The sequence below is a fragment of the Prosopis cineraria genome, unplaced genomic scaffold (genome assembly GCF_029017545.1).
Source record: "Prosopis cineraria cultivar Desert tree isolate PC_DT_omini unplaced genomic scaffold, ASM2901754v1 PC11, whole genome shotgun sequence".
Taxonomy (NCBI): domain Eukaryota; kingdom Viridiplantae; phylum Streptophyta; class Magnoliopsida; order Fabales; family Fabaceae; genus Prosopis; species Prosopis cineraria.
This window is the reverse complement of record NW_026555342.1, coordinates 27,045,881-27,057,468: the sequence shown is the minus strand read 5'-3', so window position 1 is coordinate 27,057,468 and position 11,588 is coordinate 27,045,881. Positions and strand designations below refer to the sequence as shown.

At 32.1% G+C, this 11,588-nt stretch overlaps 1 long non-coding RNA gene across 4 annotated transcripts; it reads left to right on the top strand.

Moving 5' to 3' along the window:
- Window positions 1-546: 546 nt before the first annotated feature.
- LOC129284903 (uncharacterized) lies at window positions 547-7,956 on the top strand. Of its 4 annotated transcripts, none has more exons than XR_008587025.1 (4): window positions 547-1,027; window positions 5,713-5,824; window positions 6,303-6,384; window positions 7,218-7,956. It is a non-coding gene; the product is annotated as an uncharacterized LOC129284903 (long non-coding RNA). The 4 variants fall into 4 exon arrangements; XR_008587026.1 differs by having other exon boundaries at window positions 7,215-7,956; XR_008587024.1 differs by having other exon boundaries at window positions 6,287-6,384.
- The last annotated feature ends 3,632 nt before the right edge of the window (window positions 7,957-11,588 follow it).

Here is an 11,588-nt window from a genome sequence, read left to right as displayed (position 1 = left end):
AAATGTGGACATATAGTCTACAAGAATAAATAATTAAATGTGGCTTATACCACAAAGATAAATATGGACACAATCGATGAGAGTTAGTAACCAAATGTAACTTGAATCGTGAAAACAAACGTGGACACAAAATCCACAAGAGTAATACTAACCAAACACGACTCAAAGCTGTAATAACCCTAAATTTTAAATTAAATAAATTCTCTTCAAATTGATATTTAATTTATTTATTTTAAGTCTATGACAAGTGAAGAGTAGAGGCTTGGTGAAATTTATACTGGTTATTTAGATGGAGGTCTAGAGTTGAATATTATTTGAGCCAAATGTTAGTTTTATTTTTTTTATATGAAAAACTATTAAAGTGCTCCTTACTTCTTATATATATAAACATATTATAAATAGAATATTAATATGATGAGGCCTTGATTGATAATTTTTTTCAAATAGCCTTGGTCTAATTTTGTAATTTTGCCCACAAGCTTTATATTTTATTTCTGCTTTTCTCTTTGTCGGTGAGATTGGCAGAGGAGAGCGAGGGAGTTTCGCGAGAGTTCTCTGTTTTTCTTTCCTTCTCTGTTATGCAAGCTTCGTTCTTATCGGCAGTGGACTTGCCTCCTCACCGCCAGCTGTACATCTCTTCTGTTACTTCATGTGGGTGTTCGTTTCTGTCAGGATGGAGTAGCTGAATCCCTCTCTCGTTTTTGCTCTATTTCATGGCTGTTAGAGAAAGAAACACGCTGAACCAGAGAAGAAAGCTTTCGAACTTCCACCGTTTCCTCCGTCTCTTCCCTCTCTTCCTCCGCCATTTTCGAACATTGCTGGCATGCGTGAGCATGAAAGTTGTAGCTGTTGATGCACAAAACGTAGAGTATGATTTTTTTCCTCTCTTCCTTGCTTTGAGTTGCTGTTAATCGCTGCTTGGGGGTGTTTTGTCACACCTAAAATCTTGCTGCTATCAGAGGAGAGATGAACAGGTCATGGGTGGTCTGAACATCCTTGTTCTTTCTCTCTTTGTGCATCACCGTAGGTATTACTCTTGCTTCGTGGATCCCTCTTCCTTTGTTTTTTGTTGATCTCTCTCCCCTCCCCTCCCCTCTTTATCATTACTGCAGAATCATGTTTGGAGTTTTAAACCCTTCTTCCAGAAATTTCTGTGCGTGTAAATGTGTTGTAAAATTTGTCTTCTTTGCCAAGTTTGTGCGTGTGGGTGGCTGTAGTGATGGAATGGGAGCTGTGATTTTGCTTTCGTGTTGCCATGTGAGATGTGAACGATGATGATTTAATTTTCTTAAGTTATGATTGATTTATTCAATGAGGAAAGGGAACTTAAGGAGCTGATTTGTTCATTAGTTTATATATTAAACAATTCTGAGAGATGGAATCAAAGAGGATGAAGTTGGTTTGAACTTGAAAAAAAAAATTAGTGCATATGAGGTGTTTGACATTATGCTTGTTAGAAGAAGCTTTATTTGATTTTTTTTAACTTCATTGATCCTTGTGAATAATATGTTCAAATTGAGTGTTAATACTCTAAGAACTTAAGTTGAAGATTCCAAAGGATATTTGAGCATGAAATTAGTATCAAACTATTTGAATTCTTAGAAAAAATACAGTTGTGGATGAATTTTGTGATAAGAGATTGGAATTCTAAAAGATCTGGATTGGAAATGATACATGGTTAGCATTTGTAAAAAAAAAAACAAGAAGAAGAAGATTAAGGAGAGATGGTATTTTAATAGAATATTGAGCTATGGCTTTTGAGGAATTTTTATGTGTAAAGTTTGCTCTCAAAATTTCAAATTTACTATAGCAAAATTTTGGTAGTAAAAATGTTAAGAGGAAATAGTTGAAATTATAAATAGTTTATTTAAAAATCTTAATTTAATTTATAGAGTATTTGGAGGAGGAGAAATTTTATAGGTATGGAAAGGTGAATCCTTGGATTTTGAGAATTTTAGGTAAGTGGATAGCGTCCCAATTGATTTTCTAATAAGAAACTTTCTTTACTAAAATATTACATTTTTATGCAAATCATTTTAATAACAATTATGTGATTATTGAATAATTTGTTGATTAAACTTTCTTATTTTATGAAATTACCTTTATCAGTTTTGTGATGTTAGTTAATCAATAAATACAAGTTTGGACTTTGACTATAAGATTTTATTCTATCATATGTTGGATTGGTATAGAAAATGTTTCATGCGAGTTCAACAATGAAAAGAAAAAATTTGATTTAATAATGATCATTTTCTCGCATGTTTAAAATTAAATTTGAAAGGGACTTTATATAGAATATTGGTTGCTAACGGCAGTTCTGTTAGCCCTTAGCACCATGGTCAATGACTAGCTAGTTTGATTTTCGTGAGCTTTGTTCTCACATTTGTTATTCATGGGTCTTGTGCCTGCGTTTGATTTCATGGCTTCGCACTATCCTCGTAGACTTTGTGTCCACGTTTGTTTCGTGGCTTCAGCCGCGTTTGGTTACTTACCCTCGTGGGCTGTGTGTCCGCATTTGGTTACTTGTTATGATAAGTCCCTATAATTATGAGTTTTAAATTGTTTGATAAACCTATTTTTCATTGGTTTTGATTAATGACATATTTATAATTATTTGTCGCAGTTATTTGCTTTATTGAAAATAAATGATAATGACATTTGATATGAGGCTTTCATGAATCAGGATTTTATTTAACATTACATAGAGTCCTTTTATGTTGAAGTTTATTTAATATTTATTTGCAAAAATAGTGATTTCTAGGATACATAATTGTTTTAAAACTTCTTTTTATACTTATTTCATAACCTATTGCTGTGATGCTATTCATTGAAAATTTATTTTGGTCTCAGACTTATTAGTTGACACTGGTCCTACTGCCGACTTTTAAAGGGCACACAACTATTCTAGGTGGTATTTTCCCTACCATTATCTCCCTTTTAATGTAAATATTTAAACTCACGTATTTTATTTTGGAAAGTAATTAAGGTTGGGTGCTTCACCTAGCCTATAGCTATATTTATATTTTGTTATATGTTGTCTGTTGGCTGGAAGGAGCTAAACTCCTGATTGAAACTATATTTTGTATAAAATATTGTGTTTTAGGATATTTGGGAGATCCTATTTATAGGGGAGGTTCTGTTAAAATTTTTACGAAAATATACAATCTTTTATTATAATGATTTTTTTATTAAGTATATTATAATTTCAGTACAAATTTAATTATGTTGTAAAATGAAAAGATTTCTCAATTTGGGACTTAAGGGATGTATGATATCGTTTACATCTTGTGCCGGTCACCCTCTGTTTTTTTTTAGGGTGTGACAAAAGCCATAAAATCAAAAGCAGGTACAAGCCCTATCAATAACAAATGTAAGAACAGAGCTCATGAAAATTAAACTAGCTAGTAATTGACCATAGCAAGCTATGAACTAACAGAACTTTCATTTTTAACTAGTGTTCTGCGTATAGTTCTCTTAAAAATCAAATTTCAAACATGCATGAAAAATTTATAACATTTCATAATTTCCTTAACAAATTCCACAAATATCATCAGATAAAAATCATTTAAAAATATATATAAACAATTTTTCAATCCAATATTATATGTTTCACAAGCTAGAAAGATTTATTTACCAACATATCAATAATGGATATATTTATCAATGGAGGTGATTAAACAAAGACAAACAAAATACTATTTTGAATAAAGAATTTTTACTAATAAATTAGTTACCATGCTATCTACTTATTTGCTACATTCCCAAATATAGATTGATCTTACTTCCAAATTAGTCTTCTAGTGACAATTTCTAGTCTTTAAATTCCTATTGCCCAAGTAGCACCATTGTTATTTTCTTTTACATGCTTGATCAACCAGAATCTTTAATCCAAAATAATTTAAAGAAATAAAATAAGAAAATCTTCACGTCAAACTTTCTCAAACATTGCATCAAACAGTCTAAAGATATTCCAAATACAAAAATATAAATAGAAAATTAGCTCTTGAATCACAAGTCAAGATTCTTATACCAAAAATCTATAATTTCAGTCTCAACTTCCATTATTGAATATCTTCCATAATATTTTAATTAACAGCAATACAGTCATCACATATATTTGCCATCATAAATAAATTTCTCCTAACGAACATTTTATCCAATACTTCAACTAATACCAAGCTTCTTCCTCTTCAAATCCATTTCTTCAACAAAAATCAATTTTTTAAGCTCAAAGAAGCGCATCCACATTCATCTTCATCGACAATAACACAAAACAAATATATTGAAATTACCTAATGGAAATGTTCTTAGGCTTTAAATTTCAGCTTGCTCAAGTCCCCATCTCTAATCCTCACGTATAGCAGCTTAGATTAGCAAAGATAGAAGCAAGAAGAATGGCAATCTGGCCGTGCGAACATGCACTACTATAAAATTCTAAATATTTGATGCCTCAAAATATGACGGTTATAAGAAAAATCGTGATATAAAGGAAAGGCAGAAGACACTCTCATAATATATGATGGGTGTTTATAACACTAATCATATAATGTTTCATTATATATGACGAGTGTTTACACGCCCGACATATAAAGGATCAAATTCTATATATTTAAAAAAATTTAAAAAATTGCAAATATTATATGACGGGTGTTTGCATGGCCCGTCGTCTATCTTTAAGTCAATATATAAAGATATATGACAGTTATAAACCTAACCGTCATATATCTTATCTTAGATCAAATATTAGCAAAAAAATTGTGTGCCCCTTCCTTTGCTTCTTTACCCTGAACCCTATTATGCTTGAACACCATCAATCCTTGCTACTAAGTTCCATATTATTTCCATTGAAGATCTCATCCGAACCTCCAAATGGTTCCGCCGCTGCCATCATTTTCCTTTGTGTCGCCACTGTAATATGCTATGTTCACTGGAGTGACCATGGGCACTGACGACTCTGCTGCAGATATCAAGTAAAAGAGATTCTCAGTATGAATCTTGCACGCACACACACACAGATATATATATATATATAAGAAACTCAAGGTACTTTAAATATTTGCATGAACTAGTGTGCTTTAGTTTTGTTTTCCTTTTTGATTCCATATACTGGCGACGAAAGTAATGAAGAGGTGAAAGCTAGGGCAAGAGAGGAAATGCCTGAAGAGCCACGGGTCATAGTTGTTGATAAGGTTCTATGATAAGATTTGATTTTAGGATATTTAGTATTGATTTTGCTGACATTACAAGGGTATTATTCTGAGAATTGGTAACATGAAAAAACTGTTTTCTCTCAAGTAGTTTGAGAGCTTAAAGATATTTTTTTAAAACAACTTTCTGGTTGTTTTTTGTAATTGCACAAATAATTTTATTAGGTATATTGTAGGATTCCATATGGAGAGTTTCTTCTACTTGATTTATTGGGTTTATTTTTCTTGTTCTATAAATGATAATTTTTGACATTTCTATGCATGTTGATCAATGCTAATTGTGAGTGCCTTGATGAATGTTTTCACCGTACTAGATTTGTGAGGACTTCTTTTCCTTTTTTTTTTTTTGATAAATCAAAAACAGACTCTTGAGGGCTTATAAGATCAAGGCTATATGTGTGTTACTTTAAGACAAATGACAGTAATTGCAAGAAGATTGGCTTTTTTTTTTTTAATGAAATATCACCTATGACTACTATAAATTTCTTTCTGATTGTTGTTACAGGTATTACTATGCTCCTTTTGCTTCTGATCCTAAAGATTAGCTAATATGGAAATAACCTCTTTTTTGGAGAAATTTAAGCCATTTGATCTACTTATGGGGACCTTGCTTCAAGGTTTCCGTTCCTTTCCTATTCTTATATCTTTTCTGTTGCGCTTCCTATTCTAATATATGTGCTTATCACTTTCTTGTTCCAAAATGCTCATTACTTTCTGATATACATGCCTAATGCCTATTAAGTACCCTTTGTATGTGCAAAGTTGTTCAATACAATTTACAATTTTCTTTTTTGGTGAATTTCAACAACATTACTTATCTTAATCCTCCTTGTAGTCATAGACACATTCTTAGTCATACCCAAAAAGGTGTGCATATTGTTGTTACTTTAACATTGGCAACTATATTGATTCATTGGGTCTCTGGTTCAGACTTGGTATGCATGCATGGATACATATGCATTGACTCATCATTGGATTTTGCTTTCTATTTTTTTTAAAGTTTTTAAATCAAACATGAAAATTACATATTGATCTTTGTCTTATTTTTGGTTCACTAATGTGTATCACATTTGCTTTAGAATCTATTGTCTGTAGATTTTTGAAAACCGTTGATATCGAAGTCCCTGATCTACGTACAGCATGAAGACAATATAGGTCCGAGATATGGAATGGATAGGTGAGGATCTATTGCTAAGGTTTACAAATTTCTTTTGATACTCTTGGGACACAGTATTACTTATTATTATATTAGAACCAATTGCTTTTAAATTCGTTACATTGATTTTGATATGGATTAGTGGACAATAATTGTTTTTTAAGTTGAATGAAATTATTTGGAATGCATTATATTTGTGAAACTAATTTGCCATTATTTCTATCCCAGTTCAATTGCATTGTTGTCTAGATAGGCTAAAAATAGAGTTAGTAGAAGCAGTATCATTAGTGTTTATAGTTTTACTAGTTTTCAATACTTGATATTAATTGATACATTAGTTTACTTTAGAAAACTCTATACATTGATTACTTGATATATTAGAATAAGAGATTTATTTTTATTTCATTTTGCATTAATTACAATCAAATTCAATTGATATTCATAAATAAAAAATGTTAGAATTGTTATTTGATCATTATTTTGTATAGCTATTACAGGGGTTGCTATAAACAATTAATAGCCTTCTTTTTTTAAAAAATAAAAAATAAATGACATTTATTTACTTAATCTTCATTTTAAGGCATAAAAAATACTCATCATTTATTGTGATTATAAAAGACTAGTATTTCATTTACATATCAAAGAATAAATGATGGGTAAATAAAATACTCATCATTTCTAGTCATAATAAATGATAGGTATTTTAAATATCCATCATTTATGTTTAGAATAAATGACGGAGAAATAACCATCATTTAAAGGGGTGATTTTAAATGACAGATGAATAAATGATGGTTTTAATCGTTATTTATAAACAAAAATAACACTCATTTATACTTTTTCTTTTGTAGCAGTGTGATGAAGGAGGAAGAAACCGATACACCCACAGCTACTCACGAGCAAACGGCTTCACTGAACTAGGAAGAAGAGGCCGTCACACGAATAGAAGAAGGAGAGGAACCAGTAGTTAAACGGTGACTAGCCACGGTGGAGGAACGATGATGCGAAGGAAGAAGAAAGTTCCCACGCACCCACAACAACTTCTCGGACAGAGAACAAGAGGACGATGGCGAAATAGGGACGAGGAAGAACATCGCGATTTGGATCTGTAACAGCGGCAAACGGAGCTCTTGCACACAGCCATGCCGGTGACAGGTTAAAGACAGTGGAGGAAGGAGGAAGAAGATGAAGGGAGAGGGAGAAGGGAAGGTGCACGCCAGATCAGGTTTGACTGAACGCCGACTCATGTATTGACTACGTTCTAGTTCAGAGATGGAGGCCAAACTTTGACCCATGGAATGCTAATAAACACCAGAAAATAGCTACATGGGTTCGCATACGTAACGTGTCGGTGGAATTCTACAATCATGAATCAATGTGGTGTCTTGGCTCTATGATAGGGCGAACGCTTAAGGTGGATCTGGTAACGTTAATGAGATCCAGGGGTCGTTTCGCGAGGGAAATCATCAGGATGCAACAGATAATGCTTATAATCTAAGGAAATATTTGCATAGGTCATATACTCATGTATTGGATATTTTCATTTTACTTTTTTTCTTATATCCACCTTATTTGCATGACATGTGTAATCATTCAGCCAAGATGGAGGTCTCCTCACTCATCTTGGAGGTGGCTGGATGCATTCAGGATCCATAGGAGATGGGTTACTGTAATAATCCAAGTATTTTAAGTAAAGATTTAAAATATATAATATTGTGTTTTAACTGTTTTTATGTTAGTTTTGAAATAAATTAACAAGAAGAGGAATTGGCTAAGTGGAGATTATGTTGCCATTTGTGATCACAAGTTCGAACCTTTTGAGTTCAAGAGTGAAAAAAATGTTTTTTTTAATTTTTTTTTTCACAGCTATTTAATAAAATTACCAAAATGCCCTTCTGTAGTGAAAAAAAGAAAAAACCAGAGACAGAGATCTAAAATGCACGGCTGCTTCTTCCTTCTCTATATTTCCTTCCCAATCGAAAACTCCAGAAACCATTGAGAGAGAGAGTTTCTATCTCCCTCCAGCCCACCGTCATTCCTTCCCTCCCTCCGTTCACTTCTCCCATCGTCCTCCGTTGCCCAGTTCATCACCGATGTGTAAGGGGCCGAGACCTGTTGAAGCTCTGTCGATCTCTTGGCTCTTTTGTCCTCCTTGCTTTACTGTTGTTGAGCTTTTTTTTCATCCTCGGTCCTTGCTGCTGTGCGTGCGTCGAACCTTCTTCTTCTTCCTTTGCCGTTGAAGTTGTTGTCTATATCCTCCCCTGTTCAACGCCGCATAGTTCTTCCTCTTCTTCTCTGTTTTGCCGTAGCTGATCTGAGGTAAGGGTCTTCACATTCTTCAGCTCTCTACTAATGCCATGTGTATAAGTTTGTTTTGGGGCTGAAGTTATGATTTTCCCTCCTTAATTTCCCTCCTTTCTACCTTAGTTAAAAAAACAAAAGAAATCTGTGCGTGTGTGCTGATTTGGGTTGGAGCAACTGTGATTCCTCCTCTTTGTTCCAACTGGTGCGAAAATGGGAGTGTAGAAGAGCATTTTTTTTATTTATGTAATTTCAGTATAATTGATGAATGGATTATTGTTGATGAAGATGAATGTGGATTGATTTTTTTTTGAGTTTAAAATTGATCTTTGTTGAAAGAACTAAATTAAGAACACTTGAAAGGAAATTGAAGAAGAAGAAGAAGTTTGCTATTGTAGTTTGAACTTTAAAGCACTTGTTCAATTAGATGTGTTGAAGAATTGGAGTGGAGTAATTTAGTATTTTCAATGCATTAGGCCTTATATTGTGCGTACAGATTTTGTTTTTTTTTTATTAATTTAAATTTAGGTTCTGGTTTAATGGGAAGCATAAAAAAAAATTATATGGATGTTTGAAAAATCTTTGGAAAAGAAGATAAACTTGGTATTAGTTTAAACTTTGAAGCATACAAGACGTATGATAAAATGACTGATTGTTAGGAAGAATTTTAGTATATAGTGGGATAAATAAACATGTTAATTGTATTAGTGATAATTAAGTTGATGTGGAAGATAATTATTCTCTTTAAGGGAAATGGAATTGAAGATAAGATTTTTGAAGAGAGTATTTTCATTAGTAATTTAGATACCAAATTTCTATTTTTGTATTGGTCTCTAGTATATCTATGGAAAATCTGTTGTAATGTTTGAGGTATGTGTGAAATAAAATTTGTCCACTCCACTCCTCTAAATTAATTTGGAGTAAGTAAAGTGTGATATGTGCACATATACATCCTTAATTAAAATTTAGCTACATGTGCTTGAAAAGAGTTGGGAAGACAAATTGTTATAAATAAAGTTCTATGTAGAAAGTGTGTGTGTTTATAGTGTGCTAGAGATTGAAGGATCAAATGTATAAATCGGATTGGGTCAAGAACTTAATTGATTGTGGTGTTGTTAACATGGGGAAAGAGGCTATTAAATTTGAATATATGCCATTAAGTTGCCTGTTCATTGGTTAGGGTGTTTGGAGGAAGGAAAATTTGATTAAAGCTCTAGATAGTGAATTCTAGTGCTGGGTAACAGTGCAGGCAAGTGAATAACACCCCCATTATTCTATCAATAAAAATAGTCTATTTTTGAAAATATTGCAATTTTATATAAGTCATTTTTTCAACGACTATGATAATTATTAAGTACTTCATAATTAAATTATTTTGGTTTTGAAAATTCTTGAATGATGTTGAAGGATAATTAAATTATAATATGTGCATGTATTTTCCTTAAGAAATATACTTTCAAGATTGATGAAGGCATCTTTGTTTATTTTACTCTGAAAATTCCTAGTTACTCAACTAATGCAAGTTTGTACATTAACTATGAAGTATTATTCTGGAAAGCTTTGAGATTTGAAGCAATTCATGCAAGTTTGGCATTGAGAATGCAAATCTTATTTTAGAAATGATTATTTTTTTCACATGTTTGAAATGTGATTTCTAAGAGAATTTTATACAGAACACTAGTTGTTAATGACAGTTTCGTTAGCCCTTGGCGCACCATGGTTAATGACTAGCTAGTTTAATTTTCATGAGCTCTGTTCTCACGTCTATTATTCGTGGGCCTTGTACCCACGTCTGTTTCGTGGCTTCAACTACGTCTGGTTAATCACCCTCGTGGATTGTGTGTCCACGTTTGTTTCATGGTTTCAACCACGTTTGGTTACTTATCCTCGTGGACTATGTGTCCACATCTGTTTTGTGGCTTCGACCATGTCTAGTTATTTTACCCTTGTGGATTGTGTGTCCATATTTGTTACCTGTTCTGTTAAGTTCTCAAAATTCTAAAGTTTTTTTTTATTAACTGGTGTATTTGAAATTTCAATGATTTCAATTAATAAGTGTGCTATTTTGATTTATATTTGAATAATTTGTTTTCTTCAGGCATGATTGAATAAAGAAATTCCAGTTTACTTTGATTTTATGATTATGATTAAAATTTACAGGCTTATGAAGTTTAATATATTGAATTATCATATTTTCAATTATTTTACATAATCGTTTGACTTATTATTTTCACTCTTTTAAATTTTATTTTTGGGTTACTATTCACTGAAAAATATTTTGGTCTCAGATTCATTAGTTAATGCTAAATCTCCTGTGGATCATTGAAAGGTCTATCACTAGTTGGGAAATGGAGAATGTGGTAGGTTTTGATGTAAAATTTGAATTATGAAACTGTATCTTGTAAATTAAATTTTAGGTACTCCACATATGTTATAACTAGAATTCTTATTTTGATATATATATATATATATATATTCCGTCTGCTGGCTGGAAGGAGGTAGGCTCCTAGTTAACTGATATTTGATTGAAAATTTGTATTATAAAATTTTAGGAAATCTTTGTACATGAGAGATTTTGTCAGAATGTCCACACAAAAAAAAAAAAATATTAAGGCAAAATTTTAAATGACAATTATTTTAAAAATAAAAAATTTCTTGAATTAGGCTTAAAGGATGTGTGTTTAGGTGCATATCTCGTGCCAGTTATACCTTATTTTCTGGGCGTGACAGTTACCTTTCTCCTTCTCATGCAAAGGTGGTGGATCTAGTTCTGAAAGTGTTCGCTGATCATTGGGAGCACTATGGTCTCCAATAGTCAATGGAGACTCATTCTCAAACAAGAAAGGATCAACAACAGTAAAAGCTGTAGGTTTATCTTGTCCAGAAATAATTTTATCACAAAAAGGTAATTTATTTTCCATAAA